The sequence below is a fragment of the Rhinopithecus bieti genome, unplaced genomic scaffold, assembly GCF_001698545.2.
Source record: "Rhinopithecus bieti isolate Rb0 unplaced genomic scaffold, ASM169854v2 scaffold_23460, whole genome shotgun sequence".
Lineage (NCBI taxonomy): Eukaryota > Metazoa > Chordata > Mammalia > Primates > Cercopithecidae > Rhinopithecus > Rhinopithecus bieti.
Genome location: NW_016811040.1, coordinates 1112078 through 1137084, shown reverse-complemented (window position 1 = coordinate 1137084; position 25007 = coordinate 1112078). Strand labels below are relative to the sequence as shown.

The window sequence follows — 25007 nt, the reverse complement described above, 5'->3', positions numbered from 1 at the left end:
CATGGCACATACTTTGAGTAACAGAATTAGTACCTGGAGAGATCACTTCAGATTGCAATGATGGAACAAGATTAAGTTTTAATTGAATAGGTATAAAAGCCTATACTTAAGTTTAAAAAAATCAATCTAGAAACTAAAGTTGGGGTAAGACAGCACATGCAAATATATGTAGATTTGTTATTTACGACTCAGTTTAAATCAGTGGTATAATGGATCATATAGTAGAGTTTATTTAAATCATGAAGTTAATTTTAGATGGCATCAATTGAACTGCTGTGTCCCAAACAAAAAGGATAATCTTCCTTTGATCTATGTGGGTCACATGACTCCTGGGTAGTTCTGGGCACCTCCTTAAATGGGGTCATGGACAAACTGGAATTTCTTCATTGGGTAGGGACCAGATGGGCAAACAGATTTGCAATCATGTCTTACATGGTGGAACAATCTGAACTGTGGCTCTTTCACCTGTAGAAGAGAAGGTATTTAATATCTAAAATTAGACCTATTTTGATCACTTTGGTGAATGGAAATGATAAGCAAATAGATTTTTACGTTATTAAAGTTACCAACATGTAGTTAATAGCAAAATAGAGTGGGTTGCCTTTGAGAGTTATTGACCCCATTCTCCTCGAGATGTACAAATAGAAATTTGGGTGGAGGAGGGTCGGGCGTGGTGGCTCACTCCTGTAATCCCAGGCCGAGGTGGGTGGATCACGAGGTCAAGAGATCGAGATCATCCTGGCCAACATGGTGAAACCCCATCTCTACTAAAAATACAAAAAAATTAGCCAGGTGTGGTGGCGGGTGCCTGTAGTCCCAGCTACTCCAGAGGCTGAGGCAGGAGAATCACGTGAACCCGGGAGGCGGAGCTTGCAGTGAGCCGAGATCGTGCCACTGTACTCCAGCCTGGGTGACATAGCAAGACTCCGTCTCAAAAAAAAAAAAAAAAAAAAAAGAAAAAAAAATTTTGGTGGAGGAAAACAGAATTGTGAAGAAGTTTTTTTGCATGTGTTGTCGCAAGGAGGTAGTGATTGACTGAAAGGCACCAACAAATATAGAGACTCTAAAGTTTCATTAAGTGTCAAGAATATAAAAACATATGGATATGGTTTTTTAAAGTAGGGGGTAATACAACAGATCCCAGGCAGAGGATCCCATGCCATAGTTCCCGTGAGAGGGCAGCCGTTAACAGGGCTAGTCCCCTTGTCCTCCAGCTGCTGTGGTTGTTGGCTGTCAGATCCTCCTATCTGCACCATCCTCTGGAGGACTGCCCTTGACAATGACACCTACTTCATCCAGACAATGACATCTACCTCATCTACCTCATGCCTGGGAGGTTACACCTTCCATGCCACGGGACAGCCCTTGGCCAGTTACCGCCTGATGCTGAAGTACAACAGCTCAGGCCCCTTGCCTCTGCGCAGAATGACTTCTGAGTAATTTGCACCCCAGAGCTCCCTGTGGGTTCAGACTAGACTTCTAACACCACATCTTTCTTTGTCTTTTCCCCTGCCCTCCCTTGCTTCCCTTACTCCCTCATGTGTTTCCATTAAGAGCCTGATTTGCCTAGAAATTGTTCTCTCGTGCTTTGCTTGTGGAGATCCTTACCTAAGACACTGCCTTTTCCTTGTTTAGGGGGACTTCTGATCCTTGTCCTTCTACCTCTGCACTTCTGTCCTACCTGACAGGGGCTTCTCCCTTCTCATCTACTCTCTTACTGAGGGCCAGTAACTGGATAAGAGAGTAGAGGGGCCAAGATACCACTCCTTTATAACTAAGTAAAGAAGTCATTTTGCCAGGAGCATCCCCCAGCAGGCTCCAATTTTCTTTTCTGTCTCAGGATGTCTCCAGCAACACTGGAACAGATGCCACCTGAGGGCCCTCCCCACTCCAACATCAATGATCCCATGGATCTCATAATGCCACTTTTTTCTTTAAAGAAAGAATGCATGTTCACACACACTTGCACACACACACACACACACCTTTTTGTTCCCTCTGGCAATGGCATTACTACATGACTCTGTTATGGAGATAAAAAGATAGGCGTCATCTCATATCTAGCAACAGTGTTCCAGGGGCTTTTCAGGTTAGAAAACATGAAGATCAGTTGGTGTCCATCTCTTTTCTCTTTTAGCTGCTCTATGTTTCTGCTTCTTTGTTCTTCTCTCTAGATGTCTTTCTTGTAATGGGCACCTGGCTGACAACCAGCCATATAAGGTGGCAGGTGGGAAGGCAGGAGGAAAAGCTTGGTGTGGAGGATGGAGGCCTGGTTTGGGAAACTAGTTCAGTGTGCTTCATTCTGGACTCTGGAATTAAGCCGGGTAGCCATGTAACCTTCCATTCATTTCACCTTTCTTAATCTCAATTATATGTATAAAGTGAAATAATAATAAAATGAAAACAATAATAATTGTGCCTGCCCCACCTAACTGACAGTCTCATGAAGACTAAATGAGATAGTGCATCTGAAGGCATATTAGGAAAGTATAAAGCCCTTGAAAAACATGAGCGATTACTCAGCTAAGTAATTAGCTAAGATATTAAGATGCAGTCCTGCTTGGGAAGAGCTTGCAAAATCGTAGGAGAGCTGAGACATAAGCACAAATAAAAATTATTTAAGGTGGGGGATGATCTATGTCATCAGGGAGGTATAGAGTTGTATAGGAGTTCAGAGAAGGGAAAACCCATTTCCTGCTGGGTAAATTTGGTTTTTGAGCCCAAAAGTATGTTCATTTTCTTCCCTGTATCTGCTTTCTGGCTTGGCATACATAGGAGGATCGTTGAATAAATCCAGAAAAGTAACAAAGATCTGTTGCCCGCCTTTTTTCCAGCAAACTTTTTTGTTAATATATAATAGTTGTGCATATTTGTGTATATGTGATCTTTTGATACATGTGTACAATGTATAATTATTAAATCAGGGTAATTAGTATATCCATTGCTATAGACATTTTTTGTGTTGGAAACATTCCAGTTCTTCTCTTCTAGCTATTTTGAAATGTACAGTCAATAGTTAACTATAGTCTCCTTGCTGTACTTTTGAGTGCTAGACCTTATTCTTTCCATCTAACTGTATTTTTGTACCCATTACCCAACTTCTCTTCATCTTCCCCCTACCCTTCTCAGCCTCTGGGAAGCACCAATCTGCTCTCTTCCTCCATGAGATCCACTTTTGTAACTCCCACATATGAGTGAGAACATGCGATATTTGTCTTTCTGTGGATGGCTTATTTCACTTAATGCAATGACCTCCAATTCCATTTCATATTGGTGCGAATGACAGGATGTTATGCCTTATTGGCTGAATAATATTTCATTATATATATATATACACACACACATTTTTATGATCATGGAGAAAAGCGCTAAGTCCGCACACATTTGATTGATATAGGGACTGGATGATCTCTTTTTCATCAACTCTCTGCAATGAGACTTAAGGGTTTCCGTTTTCTAAAGTGGATTTTACTACATTGGCCAGACCTGAGAACTGGAATGTTTATATCTGTACCTGATTTTAGCATTGATTAGCTGATTCTTTGATCATCATGTGAAGAGATTCACATAATTATACATCACACAGAAGAAGAGAATGTTTCCTGGTAAATGAGAAGTACTCAGAGCAATTCAAAGAAGTTTGGCCCAGGTGGTTAGATGTATGTGATCTTCCAGGCCACCCCACCAGGGAGTAATGTGTGCTCTAAGCATAGAAATGCATCCTCAGAGTCTGTATTTAAGGGTAGTGCAAGAATGTGAAATGTAGAATGCGTTCTGGTAACTTGAGTTATTTTCGACAGTCAGGCTCAGAGGAAAGCTAAAAAGCACTCATTGCTCTTGTTAAACTTCCAATTTACTCAAGCAGATACACTTTTTCAAACTCGAGAAAGAGAAGTGTGTGTGCATTGTGTGTGTGTGTGTGTGTGTGTGTGTGTACTATCTATATATTTTAAGAAACCTGAACTTTGCGTTCTGACTCCGTCTTTCACGATCAAGTCATGCATCGAGGCGTGTCTTGTTTACTGCTGTGCATTTACACACTGGGCCATCCTTTTCTGAGACTATGAGGAACTTGGAGTGGTGCGTACAGTTCTTATGTTCCCTCACAGCGCTGGGCTTTCCTCTGTGTGACTCAGTCTCCTGCCAGTGTTCCTTCTTCTGTTCTTTTTTTCCCCGCCTTAGAAAGGCAGTATCTCTTAGGATCTCCCTTAGGATCTCTCTTAGGATCTCACATTCCCTACCATGCGAAAAGCACAGCTCCCTGCACTTGCCCCCAGATATACTCTATACATTGTTGTACCAGTGTTATTTCTTTCCTCTCTTTTTCCTTTAACAGGAATTTTATTGTTTTCTGACTCACCCTGAGGTCTCAGTACATAAGTGTCATTTTTAATTCTCTCCCAATCCCCACTTTCTCCCATGACTGCTCTGAAGGGCACATTTAATGATTATTGTGTGTATAAGCATCTATGTAGTTTTTTGCTTTCTCTAGTCACTTAAGTGGCAATTAATTTCTACTTCTGTGAAAGAGAATGAATTATACTGAGGCCTAATCGTCTATTCTTTCTGAACAGTTTGGAAGGGCCGCGGAGGAGGCCAGCGTTGCATCTGCATGTGTGCATATTGCTGCGTGCTTTGGTTTCATTCCTGGGCCCACATTACTCATTGTTTCCTATCTTGCCTTTTCAATACTTTGGGGACTGATTTGGTTTTAAGTTGTTGAGTGGGGGTGGCTAGAGCCAGGCTCTGCCTTCTGGCATTATGGGAATATGGGAAATCTTCCATTCCCCTTGGCTTCATGTAGCAGATATACCCATACTTTGTACAAGGCATATGTCAAATGTTGTGAGAGGTATCTCATCAAGTTAGGGAGAGGGGAAGAGTTCACCTCCACACGGAGATGCTCAGGGTCCTGGGGATTTGGATGTGGCTCTGTGGTGCCCATTTCTGTCCTTTACTTACCAGACCATATTGCCACATTTGGCACAGCAGCTGATCTGCACCTCCATGTCCATCTTTCTGCATCTGGTTTCTCTGACATCATCCTTTTTTAATCTCCTGTGTCCCTCCGCCTACGCATTTCCTGTCTGCTTCCGTGCCTTACTTTGCCCAAGTGGTTCTTTTCTCTAGGGTTCTGATTTTCTCTTTGCCTTCTATCTACCCACTCAGTTTAGTGCCTGTGGTCCCAACTTTTTTTCTGTCTTCCTCCATCCTTGTTTTTTATAGTGTGGCCAGTGATGCTGCCATACACCTAATCAGCCAAGCTGGAAGCCTCCAGGTCCTTGTAGACCTTGTCTCTCCAACATCCACTTGGTTTTCAATGAAGGCAGCTCCAGTTCAACACCTCCCTCTTTTCACTCTGACAGCCCCTCTCCCAGACCTCAATTATTGTCACATACTGGATACTTCCACCAGTTTTTACCTATTTTCTTAAAAAACCCAATCTGAACATGCCCCATCCCTGATGACAGTTGTCTTTTTAATTGCTGAATGCTACAAAGTAAAATTCAGATGACCAGTATGGCAAGCACAGACCAGTAGCAGCTAACCTTAGCATCATCTCCAGTTAGTGTCTGTTCCCTCCCCATGACATGCCAAACACAGTAACTTCTTCATTTAGAGGAAGCCTCTCTGCATTTGCACACATCATTCCTTCACCACAAAAGCTAGTAAAGATCTACTCTTCTCTCAAGACCACCTTGTGAAGGAAGTTTTGAGGGCTGCCTCATATTGAAGTAGCACTTTCTCTGTGTCAGCTGAGTGCCGTCTGAATCTCTATCACAACATCCAACCCTATGCTGAGTTCAAATCAAGAGGAATGTTTTGCATTTAAAGAATAATTTATGGATGGCAAAGTTTTTTCATAGTCCTTCTCTCCATGGTGAGTTGGAGAAAGTGGAGATATGAAAGAGAGCTTGTGCTCAACATTACTTTGGTGTCTGTTCTATTTTGGTCATGTTTGATTCCTATGTACTATTATCTAAACCTTTAGCAACAAGGAAAGTGTGTCAAACGTCCTGCCACTTAGGAGGATAAGAGCCTTGGCAGAACACTTGGTGAGGATGGCCAGTCAACCCTGTTCTTGAAAGCAACTGCCTTGAATTGAAAACAGAAGGCTCCAGGGCAAATCTACATGGACCCTTAAAACTAGGATTTTTTGCTAAGAACATAATTTGTAAAACACCGAATATATTTTTTAAACATAAATTTAAGCTAAAAACGCTAGTCCTCTTTTCATCTTCCCTTTTTTAAAGCATGGAATTAGGACTGCCTGGTTAATCAGTGCCCAAAGTAAAGATAACCCAGGGGCAGTTGGCACTAGAGAATTCAGACACTAGCTGCAAGATAAACCATCAGAGAGGAGCAAGAGGGTGGACTTAGAAAGCATTTATTGGACTACCTAATTAAGCACATAATCTTTGCATTTGAGAGCTGGAACAATCAAGCCTCTAATTATAGCTAAGGGATGGAGGCCTAGAGAAGTCGAGCAGCTGTCAGGACCCTCAGCGTTATGGCTGTGAATTCCTTTCTCCCATCCAGGGTCTTTTCACCATGTCATTAATGTACAAGGAGTATAAAAATGCCTTATGAGGGAAATAACTGAGGGCAGTCACCGAATTGCGAGACTGAATCTTCATTTTGAGAAAATAAGGTCGATGATAATAGTAATAGAAGCCAAGAACTTTTTACTGGTTTATTTCATGTGATCCGCACAAAAGCCCTATGAGATGGTGAATTCGTTTCCTGTTGCTGCTGTAACAAATTACCACTAGCTTAGTTGCTTAAAACAACCCAAATGTATTATTTTACAGTTCTGGAGGTCAGATGGCAGAAATGAGTTTCACCGAGCTGAAGTCAAAGGGTCTGCAGAACTAATTCCTTGTGGAGGCTCTAAGCGAAGGATCCATTTCCTTGCCTTTTTCAGCTTCTAGTGGCCACATGTCTCCTTGATTTTTTGGCTTCTCCCTCCATTTTAGAAAGTGCATCACTCTAATCTATGCTTCCATCATCACATAATCTCCTTTGCCTCTGACCTCTCCTGCATCCTTTTTATAAGGAATTTTATGACCATACTGGGCCACCAGATAATCCAGCATAATCTCCTCATCAGAAAATCCTTAACTACATTTGCAAAGTCCCTTTGCAAGATAACATATTCACAAGCTCCAGGGATTAGGACTTGGACAGATTTTGGGGGTCATTATTTAACCCACTACAGATAGGTCTTGTTATTATTCCCATTTTAGAGCTGAAGAAACTGAGGCTTTGAGAGATTAAGTAAATTCCACAGAGTGAGGTAGTTAGTGAGAAGCAGAGTCATTCATTCTTTATCTCTGGAACTAAGTTAGTAGAAATGAAAAATAAATCATATAACTGAATTCAAGATAAACATTATATAATATTATTATTTTAAAACCAAAAATATACTAAGCTGTGGTCTGAATTATAAACTATAATCCATTATAGGAAAATAGAAGTTCCAAACATTTTAAATAATAACATTCTTTGATAGCTCTAGGAAATTGTTGGACTCTAATAGGCCACCATCTAGAGTCAGTCATCCAACTAGCTGTTGTGAGCTGTTATTTTAATTTTCAAACCTTAAATCAGCCTCAGTACATTTCTATCCATTGGCAGCGGGGAGCCACTCTATATGCAGCATAAAGCAAAAATTTTTTTAAAATTTCACAGCATTTCTTTTTAATTTCTGAAGTTAGCTATCACAGTTCTCCTAATCTCTTCTCTCAGTTGAATATCTCAAATTCAAGTTCACTTAGCCATTCGTGTGAAATGGATTTTCAACACCCCAGTGTCTACATTAACTTTCCCGGGAAGCTCTTTATTTTTTCAAATACTTCTCATAAAATATAGTTCAATTCTTGGAACTATATTTTATGAGAAGTATTTGGTTCATGTTGTATATACTGCAGATATAGCTTTAGTGCTGAATATGGTGAGAGGTTCCCCTCTCTTAACTAGAAGGTGTACGTACCTTGGTAACCTTGCCCTACTGACATAGAATTAATGAAAAATTAGACAGACTAGCCCATTTCCAGAAAGAATCCAATGTTAAGCTGTATGTTGACTCGTAACCCATTTGAAATACAGAGAAAGGAGCAAAATGTTTCTTTACACCTTGGGTTGCCAGGCAGTGCCTACATAACTTTGGTGGGGTTAAAGAGGCCTGCCTTCCTTGGTCTCTCTCTTTTTCTTTTCTTTCCTTAATTTGTTTTATGTACAAATAAATTTACATGTTATAACATATATGTAGTCTATGAAGCTTGGTAATGGATTAAGTCCCCCATGAAGCCAACACTTGTTTGAGGAAGTAGGATATTACCAATAATGTTGACATTAAATATGTAGTATTCCTCCCTGATCCTGTCTCCTGCCTCCCTATTATCAATTTTGTGTTTATCATTTGGATGAGTTTTAGCTGTACTACATATGTGTGTTTATCTTCCTAAACAATATATTCTAAAATTTGGCTAGTCTGTGGGTTTTATAAAAATGGTAGCATGTCATATATATGTTCCTACAACTTGCTTTTCTCATTCATATTTGTATTTCTAAGATGTATTCATCCAGTATATAAAGCTGGAATTTGTCCATTTTCCACTGCTGTATAATGTTCTGCTAGGCAAATATATCACTTTGTTCTGTGTAGTCTGTGTAGACTTTTGGGTTATTTCTTCTTTGGAGAGTTTGTTGCCAGTGATATTCTTTTACAAATAAAGCTACTGTGAATTTTCTTGCATATATCTTTGGTTCATGTTGAGTAAGTTTTTCTAGGAGTAGAATTGCTGGATCAGAGGGTAAATATATTCTTTATTAGGTAACTCAAATGTAGTTTTCAGAATGATTGAACTAGTCAACACTCCCTCCAAGCAGCAGTGCATTAGGCTTCTTTTTTGCTCCACATCCTTGCTAACATTTGGTAATGTCAGGCTTTTAAATTTTGTCCATCTAAAATATACCTTATTGTGATCTGAAAAAGCATGTTTTGATTTCTAATGAGGTTCGACATCTTTTCCTATCTGTCTTTACCATTGATGCTTCCTTTTTTTGGTTAAATACCGTTCATGTCTTCACTCATTTCTCTTTTGATTTATAGTAATTATAAACGTGTGTGTGTGTGTGCGTATGTGTGTGTGTGTGGAGAGAGATAGAGAGTAATCCTTTGTCATTTTTAGGTGTTGCAAAATTCTCCCAATTTTTGGCTTACTATTTCACTTTATGGAATTCTTTTAAATGAACATATGCTATTTTTATTAGCAGTCTTATAAACTTTATTTGACAACCAGTGTTTAGATATCACCCACATTGACTGTCTGTAGATGTTTTAAGGTGATGACAGGTACACAGGTAACCAATACATGAGTTTGTTTGGTGAATCTTCATTCTGACTACATTTTCTGGGCAACTGCACTTGGATACAGTATGGAACATTCTTTATTCCTTTGGCTCAGACAGTTTTGTTGAGCCTGGCATCAGTGCACACATCTGGAATACCATCTCCTTTATGGCAAGTTTCTTTGAGTGCTCAAGCCCGCATCTTAAAGCCCACTCCGTGGATGCCCTTGTGAATGTTGATGATGTATTCTTGGGTCACCACCTTGTTGAAGGTAGAATAGCTCTTCTTCTCACCATTATTGTTTGTGGGAGTCATTCTTCTAGGACTTAATTTTAATGTAGTCAAATTTATCAATTTCTTCTTTTATGGTTGGTAAATTTTAAACTTTTCTTAAGAAATTCTCTTCTTTCTATTCTATATTTTCTTTCTTTTAGGACTTAAATGTCTTTTTTAAAGGTTTCACTGAGGTAAATATATACACATATAACTTACTGTCTTTACCATTTTAGGTATAGAGTTCAGTGGTAATAAATTTATATTCTTTAAAAATGTTATCTTTACATTTAAGCATATATTTCATCTGGAATGAATTCTTGTGTTATATGGCATGGGGTAGGGATCTGATTCCATTTTTCTCATATGAAAAACAATTGTACTAGCATAACTTATTGAGCAGTCTATGAGTTCCCCTTTGATCTTCAATGCAAAGGCTGTCTCATAAATGGAACTTTCACATATATAGCTGCTTTTGGTCTATGTCATGGAACACTGTGTCTATTTCTATATCCATACCTCATGCTTGCTTCACTTTCTCTCTTTTGTTTTCTATTCTTTAGACTTCCTCTAAGGATCCTGGATCTTTCATTTCATACTTTACTTATGTCCCAGGTCAGCCAGTTCCTGAGGATCAATCTGATAAACTCCACAGTGGGTCAATAACAAAACAAACAGGGCCACTTCTTGCTCATGGTAATTTCTCCTTATAGCACTTGCTAGTATGTGATAAAGTCCTCATCACCACCAGGATGACAATGAATAATGGGAGTGAAGAGGACAAATATGTTCTGTTACTCTTTCTCTAAGATCCTACTGACAATTTTTTTTTTCAAATTTGCCACCATACTACTGTGTCAACTTAAATTTTTTTATTTTAAACTGCTGTCATCCAGTCTCCCCAAACCCTGAATCCTGTAATTTCTAACTAAGTTTTGGATATTCAGTGCAGTACTTTATAGTTTCTTCTGTAAATTTCATCTGAGACTGGGCACAGTGGCTCATGCCTGTAATCCCAGCACAGCATTTGGAAGGCCGAGGCAGGAGGATCACTTTGAGGCCAGGAGTTTAAGATCAGCCTGGGCAACATAGTAAGGCCCTGTCTTTACAAAAATAATTACATAAAAAATAAATTCCATCTGATTTCTTTTACCCATTTGTTCAGATTCATTTTGAAACATGATTATGTCAACTATCTACAGCCATTCATTTGTGATGATAATTCTCTCATCTTCACCCAAATCAATAAATTTTTTGACAGGAAAGAGCTCAATGAGATATTTCTACATACCATTTCCTCAAGTGACATTGATTAATTAATTAACAATTGTCCAATTCATTCATTCATTCTTTGTCATTCATGCCATATTCTACAGTCTTACCCTGAGGATATCTTGTAAGACTTTGTCAAATACCTTGCTGAAATAGGGATATGATGCAACCTTGCCTATATGCATATAACTTACATATGTGTTATATTACATATACATATATATCAAGGTGACTATATTTACATATACTGATATATATGTATATGTAATATAACATATAGTATATATGCCAAATACCATGTATCATATATGACATATTTATGTCTCCTCCCCAACTCTGTGCTACCTCTTCTTGAATACCTCATAATTTTATTTTGATAGTACTCATAAACCATATATTTAAATGTAACTTATAGAATTATGGGTTTTATGACTATTTTATGGAATATTGTTTTCCACACCTACATTTCTCCCCTCACTGCCCCAGCTCCCTCTTGATAATCAAGAAACATTTTAATTTCCTCATATGTCAAAAAATTATTTATTGCTTGTTTTTTCCCATTATTTCTAAAGATTCAGTGTATCTGAGCCTAGAGAATTAAACGCATATATGTGCTTACGTTTTTTCTTTTTTTTTTTTTTTGACTTACTTTCAATCTTATTTTTTCAGTTTACTACTAAAATGAACCATTTAAGGTATCTTTTTTGCAGTTTGGATAGTATTATTCTTGATGAAAATTACAAAAGAAATGAGGAGAGAAATTGTTTCTCTTCCTCTTTGTCTAATGCTAACATTGCACCATCTGGCTTAAGCTGTGGGTCTAGCCTTTCCTGTTCTTCTTGCCCCGAACATAACCCAAAACGCATTTTGATAAGCTCAGCATTTTCTCTGCAGCTTTAGCTCATATTTTGCTTCAGCTTTATTGATATTATTCTGATATCTGATCATGCTGCTGACAAACAAATTGGGCTAGGACGAGTTTTAAAAACTTGCCACGACCTGGTGAAACTGAACCTTAAACAAACAGCAACACTGCTGGTAACACTGGCAAGTTCCACTGAGAGCTTATTCCGAAAAGGCAACTGGGGGCTAAGAGACAGGCTTGATCACTTGCAATGGAAATACATATGAGCTCTGTGCACAATGTTGCTATCATACAGCAAAGAACATTCTTTAGCCAATCTCTGAAGGATGGCTCTGAAATAGCATCTGTGCCTGAGAATAGCAACACTGTCCAATGTGTCGATCTTTAGTGCTTAGCCTAATGCCAGGCACATAGTAGGTACTCAATAATATTTTGTTTATTGACAGCAGGAGGACAATGCATGTTGCAGGAGAGGAAAAAGATTAATTCCTTCCAGTCACATGAAGACTAAAGCTTACTATGTGGATTTAATTTTTCATATTATCTTTGGACTGATTTGATATATTTGATATACTTTAAAAGACTTACCACTTTGATCCACAGGGAACCATTAGTGGTGAAAACATGGAATATGCTTCTTGGAAAATGCATTGCTTCAACAGATTAAAGACATATAAGCTGGAGCACGAATGCAAACCTTCCCAGTTTGAACTAAAAAGAAAAGAAACAAAGGAAGGAATTAATGGAAACTTTCAAATCTAAGTCTCTTCTGATATTTAGAGGAAAACCTCAGGAAGTGAATCAAGAAGGAATAAGATGAACCAAATCTTCTTGATTAGAGATACTGTGATTCTATGATTCAAGTTCAAACATCCAAGAAAGGAATCTACTATTTTATTTTTAACATTAGTTATTAAAACTGTCTTAACACTCTCTATTAGCTTACAGGAAAGTTAAAATATGCATCAATATATTGTACTATATACATAATATGTACTACAATACATCAATGTAGTACAGGGTTTTACAGAAATAAAGTTATTTAACAAGTATCTCAGTATTGTGTGTAATAATCTCTAAATTTGCTCAAGTACTTTGGAAATAGTCATGGCATAAATGATAGGTTAATTTATCAATTTTCTGCTTATTTGTATGGATTCTGTATCTCACTATTCATATGTGCTAACCATCCATTCAAATTAAGACCCTTTTTTGGTTATAAAAAGCACACAATCATATGAGCTACGTTAACTGGTTACTAGCTGGAAGGGAGAGGTTTACCTCAGTCACAGATCCAACTTCAGTGCAGGGTTTGCTATTTTTAATCACAGAACTTAGAAGCTTAATTCAGTTAAAAAGAGAGGAAGTTGTCAAGGGAGGGTTGCTAAAAGTTCATGCTAAATTTGCTTAGAACCAGATTGTGTTCATTAATATTTATACATCTATGGTTGGGAAGGGGTGATTGTGCTTCTTTAAAAACACTGGGTATTCATTTTCCATGTATGGCACAGCCTTCTGATTAGGGAAGGTGGGTTTTCATTGTACAATCAATGGAGATACAGATGGAAACCATCTGGCGCCTCATCCCCTTTTTGTCAAAAACCTTGTCTTGTCTCTCACATGTCAATGATGAATGGAAGGATTTCAAACTCTAGCTGAACAATGCAGTTTGAATCCCTCAGCTAGCCAAGGGGTTTTTGGCAAGCATCGATGAGCTTAATATTTTAAAGAAACCAGCAATCATTTTAATTCATTAGTTGAAGCCTGTTGTTCTAGACAGTGTTTTTGATTTGTATTTTGGGCACTGGCTTTGTTTTTGATTCACAAGCGTATTCCATATGGGTGTATTTTCTTTTATACAGTGTAAATCACGGGGATAAAAGTGGGAGTTTCATCTGATAAAATGACCAAAATGCTGAGAGATTCTTTTAATTATCTTTTGCATTAATTATGATTCATATTAAGTGTTAAGACCAAAAATTTTCTTGTGAACTAGTACAGAGCATGAATCAGAGAACACAGAATTTAGTTAACCCAACTATAGAAAATTAATCTAAAAATCAATTTAGTGTTCTGCTTTGTGAGAGGAAACAACATAAACCTGTCTTAGAGCACCTTGGGTGCACTATTTTTATGGCTTGTCTGCTGAAGGTGGGTTTCTAGGATGGAAGCAAAAACATCGATTCACATGGTTAACTTAGCAGTCTATTCAGCTAACAAAAGCCAGATTGGTTTTCCTTCCCTTCACATTTAATAGAATGAAGTGAATCACCAAAAAAGCAAGTTCATGCTACAGCCTTATTCAGAGACTCATTTCCAGAGTATGTCCTGGGTTTGGTAGAGATTCAACCGAATTTTATACAACTACCAATATTGTGGTAGCCCCTATAGCAGTTATAGTCCCTACCAGTGACATTTATGAGGGACTATGGTTAAGAAAGGACATAATATAAAGTTATTTTATTTAATTATAATGATTATTGTGCTTATTACCTGCCAGCTACTGTTCTAAATGCCAAATAGACTATCGATAGGTAGCTATATGGATGATAGGTAAACAGGTATCATGGATAGATAGACACATAGATAGGTAGGTACATAGGTTTTACTTATTTAATCCTTACAACCACCCTAATAGGTAAATTATATTATTTTCCTCATTATACAGGTAAGGAAGCTAAGGACCAGAGGGATTAAGAACTTTCCCAACTCAATAGCTGTTAAATGGTAGAGTGGGAATTCAAATCCAGAAAGGCTCTGAAATCTATGTGCTTAACTCTTACACATATTGTTTCTCATAGTCATCATATGAGTCGAGGTTATTTTTGTTATTTCTGTTTGAAAGATGAGGAAACCAAAGCACTGAGAAGTTAAATTACTTGCCCCAGTCTAGGTTGTCCAACTGGTAGCCTGTGGAGCCAGGACTTGGGTTTTCTGTGTCTCATTCTCTTTGCACAGTGGAAAATTTAGAATAATCCCCCATAGGCACCACAAGATCTCCAATCATCAGAGAAGGACTAAATTTTGTTCAGCATAGCTCAGGCCTAGGAAAGGGAAATAGATGCTGATTGTTGCCGGATTTGCAATAGTCTAATCCAACCAAATTATTTGTAGTTCTTATTAACAATAAATTGAAATTAACTCATTCTGATATTACTCAATTGAGTTTTATGATATTTTCTTACCTCCAATTGTTAGTAAAAGTAATCCTTAATATATAAGGAGCATTTACAATTCAATAGGAAAGAAAAGGTGAATACTCACATTTTTTAAAAAATGGACAAATAATGAGAATAAAGAAATACAAATAGGCAGTAAACAAAACACAATGACAAAAGATTTAACTTCATTAAAGAAAAACACTATGAACTCATCCTTGTATTAAATTGACAAAGATTAAACAAACTAGTAATATATAGCAAGAACTGTGGTACAAAAGAGTTAGCATTCTCATCCCTTGCTAAGGGTGCAGTTTTTTTAAAGACAATTTGTCAACGTGCATCAATAGCCACTGCATGCTTTGATCCAGCAATATCACATCTTGAAAACTGATCCCAAGAATGGCATCATGGATGTAAACAATTTTTAAATAATTAATGGGAACATTATTTATAAAAGCAAAACTTATAAACAACTGATAAAGGATGAATTCAATAAATTATGGTATATTTATATAATGGAATATAAGTCTACACCAAAAATATGTACAAATATTGTATTAAATAGTAGCATGTAAAAGATGTGGTGTGTGAAAAAGCAGATTAAGAAGTTTTTTAACAATATGCAAAATTTGATATTTCTTGTAAAACCAAATTTATATCAAATGTTAATAACATTACAAAGTAGGAGTTTTTTTATTCTTTCTGCTTTTCTAATTATAACATGATAAAAGTGAATTAAAGAATCAGAAATAAAACAATGCATTTACTTTCTTGAAGTTTTTGCTACTAGACTTTTACAATTTTTTAAAAAGCAAGATACCTTGACAAGGAGAGAGAGAAGAGTTCTAGACTGTGAAAATTTATGTCGATATTGAGGAACGATGAAGGTACATAGAGTCAGCCCTTGTAATTCTTATCATGTAGCACAGTACTTCTCAAACTGTAGCCTGTGGCAGGATCACCTGGAGGCTGAGCCCCACCCCCTCCCCTAGACTTTCTGATTCAGTAGGTCTGGGTGGAACCAAAGAATTTTCATTTCCAGTAAGTTCTCCCAGTATTGCCAATGCTGGTTACTAAGGGATCCCACTTTGAGAACCACTGCCATAGAACCTTACAATGGTTTTGCCGTTTGCCTCAGTTATAAAACTATTGATGCTTGGAATTCAATCCTAGGGATTATTTCAAAGCCCACACTCTTTCAATGATGTTTTCAGTCTTAGCTGGGTATTAGAATCCTACGGAGTATTTTTTTAAAATCCTGTTGCCTGATGTCCATCCCAGAACAATTAACTGAAACCTCTGGTGGGGGAGGGGGTAGACAGGCAGGAATGGAAGGATTCCAAATGCTTCTAGCAGCCAATCATGGTTGAAAAATATTGTCCACCAAAACACTTTCAAGCCACCATTTTAATATTCATTTCAGAAATGAAAAGCTGTACTAATTTCAGAAATTAAAAGCTGAAGCCCTCTTTTAAATTAACTGAACTATAAATACTTTGATGATTCTTAGTAACCAAGCAGATAGTTTTAGTAAAATGATTCTCCATTGACATGCTTAGTGTGTCCCTGGAAAGCACGTTTATAAAAATTTCTCTATTTAAATATCTTGTCTTCCGCTGGGTTGGAGTAGAGAATTTTCCTCTGAGAACCTTTTGTGGTGAAATAAGTAAAGGTTTTCAGTAGAGCATATATACCTTGGTATTCATTTTTTCTTTTAGAAAGAAACCAAATTCAATAAATAGATGGCCATAAAAGTACTGATTAACATAATTACCCATAATCATGTTACACCAGATATAGTACACAGACAATTGTATAGTACTATTACTGTCCTTGGAATTGCTCAGGACTAACCTGGTATTCATGTCTGCTTCACATACAAGGCATTAGTCTGACACATAAATGAACAGTGGTGCTCAGTATCACATGTATGTCTAGAATGAGGGCTGAAGGGCATTGAATAAGTTGCCAACTTCTGAACAAGTTGTGTTCCAAATTTGCATTGTAGGTTAATTCTTGGGAATGCAGAGTTTACTTGTCTATGGAAATAATAGTTTTACTTCCCACTTTTTAAAAAAAATCTCAGTCCTGGGAGACTGGGAGCCAGGAGAAACTGACAGCAGAGTAGGGTTTTCTCACCAGTTCTCCCTGTCTTTGCCTCAGAAGTGTTCTCTCATCCTTCCCCAGCTATTTCAGTTATCTATTGTTATATAACAACCCATCCCAAAACTTAGTGGCTTCAGATAATGATGATTTATTATTTCTTAAGTTCTATGGGTCAGGACTTCAGGTAGGATTGGCCAGGCAGTTTTTGCTTCCTTGGTTGTTGATTGGGGGTCACCGACTCAGCCTTATTCAGCTAGTGGCTGGGCTGTGATAGAAGCCCCAAGAAGGACTTACTTAGTTACATGGTGAGCTGGTGCTTCTCATGTGGCCTCACTGCATAGCTAGTTTTGGCTTTCTCACAGCTTGGTGGTTTTAGGGTAGTCAGCCTTTTACACAGAAGCTGGCTTCAAAAAGGAAACTTCCAGTCCTCTCTCAAGCCTGGGGATAAGAAGTCCCAAGATCCAGAACATCACTTCCTCCACATTCTGTTGGTCAAAGTTACATGGCTACCCTAGATTTAAAAGGGAGGAGAAATAGACCCCCCTTTTCAAGAGGGGGTGGCATGTGCATATAGGGAAGGAAAAAAATTGATGGTCATCTTTGGAGATTATTTTCTGTCACTCCTTCATTGTTGGATTCTGGAGGAGGTTGACGTAAGGCCAGAACTCTCCAGAGTAGAACCACCAATATGGTCATGTCCCAACAAGTAAGTTCAGCAGAGGCCAGGGAGGTGAAAAATCTTCAGCAGCAGCTGAAAGAATGGTGAATGCACATTCACCACGCACATCTGTCTTTTAGCTCCCATTTTGCCAGAAATGGAAATCTAAGCTTTCATCTGGGGAGGAAATTCAGGAGAGTGGCTGTATTGGGATTAGATTTATCTGGGAATATCAGAAACCCAAAATAAAGGGAAGTAAAAGGGAGTTTATTTTTTCTCATGTAAAGTTCAGAGACAGGCAGTGCAGGACTGATACGGCTTTTTCCACTCACCTCCACCTCCAAAACAGGGTTGGAAAATGACAATTCTCCCATAATTATTGCACCAATAAAACACATGCCCCAAGTCCAGATGACCACAATTCCCTTTTAGTGGGTCTTTTACTCTAGGAAATTATCCATCCACGATACTAAGTTTCTTAAATGACCACGTTTAATGGAAACTGTGATAGCAGAACACAGGCTTTGTGAACAATTAGATAGAATTTCAAACTTTTACATTTTTCTGAAGCTCCTCAAGCCTATTTAAATGTAAAATGAGTTATTTACTACTTTCTCCAATTTCCCTTTGCTTTTGAAAACTACATGAAATTATTTGTATAGTCATTGTTGGTTGAAGTAGTAAAGCAATTATGCACAGGAATAGAAGAGACAGACACATAAATGCTGCTTTAACCACATTCTTGTTGATGGGGAAAAAGGAACACTAGACTAGGAATCAGATTAGCATGCACCTTGGAGCAAATCACTAAATGTCTTGGAAACTTCATCTCTTCACCTGTAAAATGGAGATGATAACGTAACCGGTGGACAGGGTGCTTTAGGGGTAGGGATCATTAAATGAGATGATGATGCAAATATATTAGAAAACAAATTTCCACTATAAGCTACAGGTATTTTATCTCCATTAATTTCATTAATAGCATCATCATCATTTTATGTTGTAATCAAAGCAATTCACTATGCTTAGTTCTGAAGTGTCCATGCATTAAAATAATCAATGATGGAGATTCTGTCCATTTTGCAAGCTTTTCTCTCTGGGCATGGGTGCCTTGGCAGGGTCCTGGATGGCACTTCCTGTGGAAACTCATATATACAACCTATCGGATTAGTAAAGCCTGAAGACTTGGGAGATGTATAAGGGAAGGAAAGACATTATAATGACAGCCAACACATGAGTCCTCAGTGCTAGGGCCCTGGGTTAGTACTTTTTCCTGCTTTAATCTCTTTTCACCTGCACCAGAGCCCTGTGAACAAAGCATTATTATTAGACTCCTTTACAGGAGAGGAAACAAGCCTTAAAGAGATTTTATTTTTTTATTTAACTTTTATTTCAGATTCAGGGGTACACATGCAGGTTTATTATATAGGTAAACTTCTTCCATGGGGGTTTGTTGTAAAGATTCTTTCATCACCCAGGTACTAAGCCTAGTGCACATTAGTTATTTTTCCTGATCCTCTCCCTCCTCCCACCCTACACCCTCCAATAGGCCCAATGTCTGTTGTTCCCCTCTATATGTCCACATGCTCTTATCATTTAGCTCCCACTTATAAGTGAGAACATGAAGTATTTGACTTTCCATTCCTGCCTTCGTTTGCTAAGGATAATAGCCTCCAGCTCCATCCATGTTCCTGCAAAGGACATGACTTCATTCTTTTTCATGGCTGCATGGTATTCCATGGCGTATATGTACCACGTTTTCTTTTTCCAGTCTACACTTGATGGGCATTTAGGTTGATTTCATGTCTTTGCTATTGTGAATAGTGCTGCAGTGAACATACAGGTGCATGTGTCTTTATGATAGAATGATTTATATTCCTTCTGGTATATACCCAGTGATAGAATTGCTGGGTTGAGTGGTATTTCTGTTTTTAGGTCTTTGAGAAATCACCACACTTTCTTCCACAATGGTTGAAGTAATTCACATTCCCACCGACAGTGCATGTGTTCCTTTTACTCTGCAATCTTGCGAGCATCTGTTATTTTTTGACTTTTTAGTAACAGCCATTCTGACAGGTGTGAGATGGTGTCTCATTGTGGTTTTGATTTGAATTTCTCTAATGATCAGTGATGTTGAGCTTTTTTATCATATACTTGTTGGCCATATGTATGTCTCCTTTTGAAAAGTGTCTGTTCATGTCCTTTGCTTACTTTTTAAAGAGGTTCCTGACTTGTGGAAGTTTCATAGAAAGTAGAACAGCTGAGGTTGAATCCAACACACTTCTGACCCTGTGCTGGTACTTCAAGTGCTCACCATGAACTTCAGCACTGACTAAACAAAGCCACAGAAAAGATTAGAGAGCATTCATTCCAGAGATAATCCCGCAGCCAGGGCTGGACTACGTGGATGTGTGTCCTGGGTAGTTCTTCAAAAGGGCCAAACGCTTAGTTGGCTGCTCTGCTGCTTCCATCTTGAAGTCCTTAATTGCTTCTGAGCAAATGGCCCCATATTTTTATTTTTCACTGGACCTCACAGATATTGCTGGTCCTGGGAGACACTGAGGTAACATGTGTAAGAGAAAAAGAAAGGAGGAGCTAACATTTGCTAAGCACTATGACATGCCAGGCATAAATTTATGTCATTTTTATACCCATTGACTAAATTCACTTCTAGAAAAACTCTAGAAGATAAATAAGTTCATTGCTTTATAGATAAACAGGTTTTCAGGGAGGCCAAGTAACTTGTATTGGTTACACAGCTAGGAAGAAGTGGAGCTGAGATTCAGGGCCGGCAGTGCTCTTATTCTTTTAATCCCTCCAGGCTGTGCCATGGTTGAGATAATAAATACCTACTCTTCCTGGGGGTATTATAATGAGGCAATTTTCCACCTCTGCAGAAATACATTAAATATTATTAAAGGTATATAGTTTACAACAATGTAGAGTTGCTGTCTGCAAAACTTATTCCTGGTTGAGACTGACCTAATGAAAGATTCTCAAAGATAGAAACCGTGATGTATAAATATGACCAAGTTATTTCAGAATTACTGGACAAAGGACTATGCAATGTTATTTTTATAAGCTAATTGCATCAAGGTTCTTAAATCTCTGCATAGCAATGAACTAGGAGTCCAGAGAACTGAATTCTATTTTTAACTTTAAGTAACCTTGGCTAAGTCATTTGGCTTCTCTGAGTCTCAAATAGGAATCGAAAGGGGAAGATCCAAAGCCATAGTAAAAAGGTTTTTATCATAACTGAACCCTAAATAGAATTTTTTTATGCCCAGGGCAGGAAGCCTGGATTGGCTTTCCATCTGTAGAGAGGTCCTTAAGTAAGAGGAAGGACAGGAATAAGAATAGAGGAGGGATCTTTTATCTCAGTGCCCTGAAAGGTCTTTGCTGGGCCAGTTTTCTCACCTGTCCATGGGTCTTTAGCTGTCTGCCTCCAGTAGCTAGGGTTGCTGACCTGGGATAGCAGTGAGCCTGCCACCAAGCTGCAGAGATAGTACAGGGTACTCAGTGAAAATGGAAGAAGGGAGAAAGCTCTAAATTTAGCCAATATTCCCAATATTTCTCAAACATGAATTAACTCTTTTGCTTTCTTTTTATTTCGATGCCCTATGGGCAAATACCCGGTGGCCATGTCCTAGCTGTTGCTCTAAGATTGATTAGGAGTGGTTTCACAGTCATGGGTCCAGGCTCAGCTGACAAGAATGCTTTATAAGTGACATCTGTCCTGGGCACTGCAGGTATGGGGGAGGGTGATAGATGTGCCTCATATCTCGTCTATTAGATATTCACCATTCCTAGATTAAGGTAGACTTTCCAGAAATATTTGTTGGATAACTGAATAGCCATTACTGTCAGTGTTAAATTTGTTGTACCTATGAGAAAAAAAATGTCCCAAAAGTTGGCTAAGAAGTTTCCAGCTAATTTAGGGCATTGCCCTATATAAGTAAAAAAACATTTATATTTCTGTTGATTTCTCAGCATGTGGATCACAGAATATTTGTATTAGAATTACATAATAAGCTTCGTTAAAGTACAGATTCCTGGGCCTCCTACTTATTTACAACATCTTTGGAGGGTAAGGCCTAGGAATCTGCATTTTCACAAATGTCCTTAGTGATTGGGGATGAGGGTGTGCATGTGAGGTGAAGTGGGAGAACCATTGCTTTGTAAGACTGGGTAAGAAAAATTACATTTTTTAAATCGGCCATATTTTCATTTACCATATTATAATCTAAACGAGGAATGAGCACCATTTGAATTCCCCTACTGGAATTCAGTAGGGGTTCATAAAATACCAATAGTTTGATTAAATAAATTCTTTAGTGTTAACTAGGGGTGGGGGTCTACATAAACAAAACTTGGGACCTAGATAAACAAAGCTTAAGGCAAAAAAAGTATTTTAAAAGTCTTATGGTCATAGCTTATTCAACCAAGTAACACTAGGCGAGGTTACAGAAAAACAGGTTTTTTTTGTTTTTGTTTTTTGGTTTTTTTAATGCATATACCCTTGACATGTGAGTGTGCACATAAATGTGCAAACCATGAAAGGGGAACAGGGTTGCAGACTACTATAAAAATAGCTGAAAGGTAGAATCTACTTTAAGCAAGGGTCATCTTCTGGGAGATAATTAAACAACACTAAGTTGATATGGGAGGAGGAGGGAAGGAAAAAGATTTAAGACAAATATTTAGAAGGCCTTAGAAGAGGTACTCCAACTCAAACAAATTGTCACATGAGAGCAGGTCGGTATTGTTGAAAGCACATAGACTTTGGGCCAGGCAACCTGGGTTTGAATGTGACTCTGCCACTTGACTAGTCCTTTGATTGATTACAGGTAATGATTGAATTACTTAAGTCCTCTAGATCCCCGTTTCCTCATTTGTGAATCTGGATAAGGATAGAACTAACTCAACCAGTGGCACAAGTGACTGTGAGAGTTAAGAAGGAAAACAAATATAAAGTGCTGGCATGCGATAAGCTCTCAATCAATGACATTTGTGGGAGAGAAGTCAAAGCTAGAATGACTTTCCCTTTTGAAGTGTAGCTAATCAATATAGTTATTGCAACGTGGAATCATTTTCTTGTGAGAGCGTGTGCAAAGTTCACCAAGGCTCAGTTGCTTATACCTGAGGAATGCCTACTTAACCCTAAACTTACTAATACACTAACATTACATCAGTGATGATGAGATATCATTAGAGAAGGCACATTCCAAGGTCATCATACATCAATCGTCCTAAAAGATCTTTGATACAGAAATAGCTAAATCCCTAGTGACATATCTTGCAGACACGGTAGTTGGAAACCGTTTCATAAGTTTCTTATCTTCAATGATAGTTTAAAATCAAGAAGTCAAAGACTTAAGTACTGTTTGTGGGAGTTCTGGAATCAGAAGCCCAGGCAGGAACAATGCATTGTGGCACTGATGGCCTGGACTTCCATATTTATTTTACATCATTATTCTGTTCTTTCAAGCATACTTGCGTAAATACACAGTTATATGTATTTAATGAATTTACTCTTAAACAGCTGTAGAAAATGTGCTTTATTAATAGGGGGGCATCCAATCAGATAAAGCAGTCATAGCATATTGCGTGTGTGTGTCTGTGTGTGTGTGTTGGTTTAAAATTTCATGAGTCAATGGAGGATAAATATGCATAAATGAAAATATATTTAAGAGCTGCATTTTGAGCCTGTAAAAACTACTTTCCTTTCTGACCCTTAAGAAATATCTGCTTTCTTACATGAAAAAATTATTGGACAAATCGAGTCCATGTTCACAAACATTAACTTCTAAAGCAAAGCAGTTAGAAATAAACTCTAGTCTATTGAGTATCAAAATTCAGCCCATTATCTGACTGGGGAGCTTTTTAGAATGCAGATTCCTGGGCTCACCTTGGGAGATTGATTCTGTGGGTCTGGAGCAGGGTCTAGAAATCTGCATTTTTAACAACCCAAAGTGACTCTGATCCAAGTGGTCTAAGTATCAGAATTTCAGAAGCTGCATTTTATCCCTTCTAGCCTGAATGGTTCATTCAGGGATAGAACGAGGTTAATAGGTTGCTTGATTAATATAGAATTGGAGCAAAGGAATAGACTGTTCTGAAGGGAGAATCCTATATGAAACCAAAAGCAGCACCTGTTAAACAACTGGATTAGTCTTTTATAAACGGAGCATGTTATACATTGGACAGACTCCAAGGATTCTTGCCCTTGTTCCTCCTTTTTAATCCCTTTTACTGCTCATTAGTACTTCATCCTACAAGTGCAGTTCCTGAAAAGCTGCTCCCAGTGAAGTTCAGGAGTCACTTGGAGCCCTTGAAGATATCTTCATCCCATCAGGGAGCCATTTACACGTATTGCCCTGGAGAAGCCTTCTGCTGGCTACTGTATTCTGTTCTGTGTGACTTCCTGATAGCAGATACTGGCTACTCTGGATTCAAGTATCTCTTCTTCTAAACTTATATCCCTGTGTCTTTCGTTGTATCTACTCGTTACAGGTCCTTGACTCCATATGAAAGCACTCGGGGAAAAATTTGAAAGTATGTTTATATAAGGCAGTATTATTAACATACTTTTTTATTTTCCTCAAGGTCATTGACGTGAAATTTCACAATTGCACACTTGAATGTATGACATAATTGTATTATGTAACAACTCTTCTGAAACAGTTTGGATTTCAAATTTCCATTCCATGAGCACCATGAATACGTATTCATACTTGTCGGATCATGAGTCTAGATTAGTGGTTCAGAAACTAAAGTCATTAAGTATTAACTGGGTCTGTTATACAAAATCCAGTAGAGTTCACTTATTAAGCAAGTATCAGCTGAGTCTGTCTGGATCTGTATCAACTCAGTACATTCACTTATTAAGTTAGGATATTATCCATTCAGTATTTCCACAGCAAAAAGGCACAAGATACTTGAAAAATGTGTGAACTGTATAATTCTACTACCGTTGTTCCAGACTGCTGGAATCCCTTAATTTGAAATAAATACTTATTTTTATGGTTCTGTGAGAATGGCAGTCCTTTAATACCTTATAGTTTGGATTTCTTGAAATAATTTTTTTTCTCAACTACATGTGCTGTTGAATTCATTAAAAATTGTTCAGTAACAGTCCAGTAACAAAAGTAGCTTCTGTGATGTTGAGAACCAGGCCTTCTCCTTTGAAATAAAAACAAGTATTTATCCAAAACTAGGCAATAACAGTTAACTTGATTAGGGAGCACTAAATTTATTATAGAGTCAATCCTGTGAAAGCAAAAGGGGATAGATTCCTTATGGACTCTTGCCTGATAA

At 37.9% G+C, this 25007-nt stretch overlaps 1 protein-coding gene and 1 long non-coding RNA gene across 7 annotated transcripts in view; one reads left to right on the top strand and one right to left on the bottom strand.

The window, feature by feature from the left end:
• THRB (thyroid hormone receptor beta) overlaps positions 1-25007 on the top strand; it is a 377294-nt gene that overhangs the window by 57430 nt on the left and 294857 nt on the right. The window lies entirely within an intron of this gene.
• Positions 266-15907, bottom strand: LOC108543080 (uncharacterized). The gene is made up of 3 exons (XR_001889451.1): positions 15747-15907; positions 12354-12476; positions 266-465 (listed from the first exon to the last, which is right to left on the bottom strand). It is a non-coding gene; the product is annotated as an uncharacterized LOC108543080 (long non-coding RNA).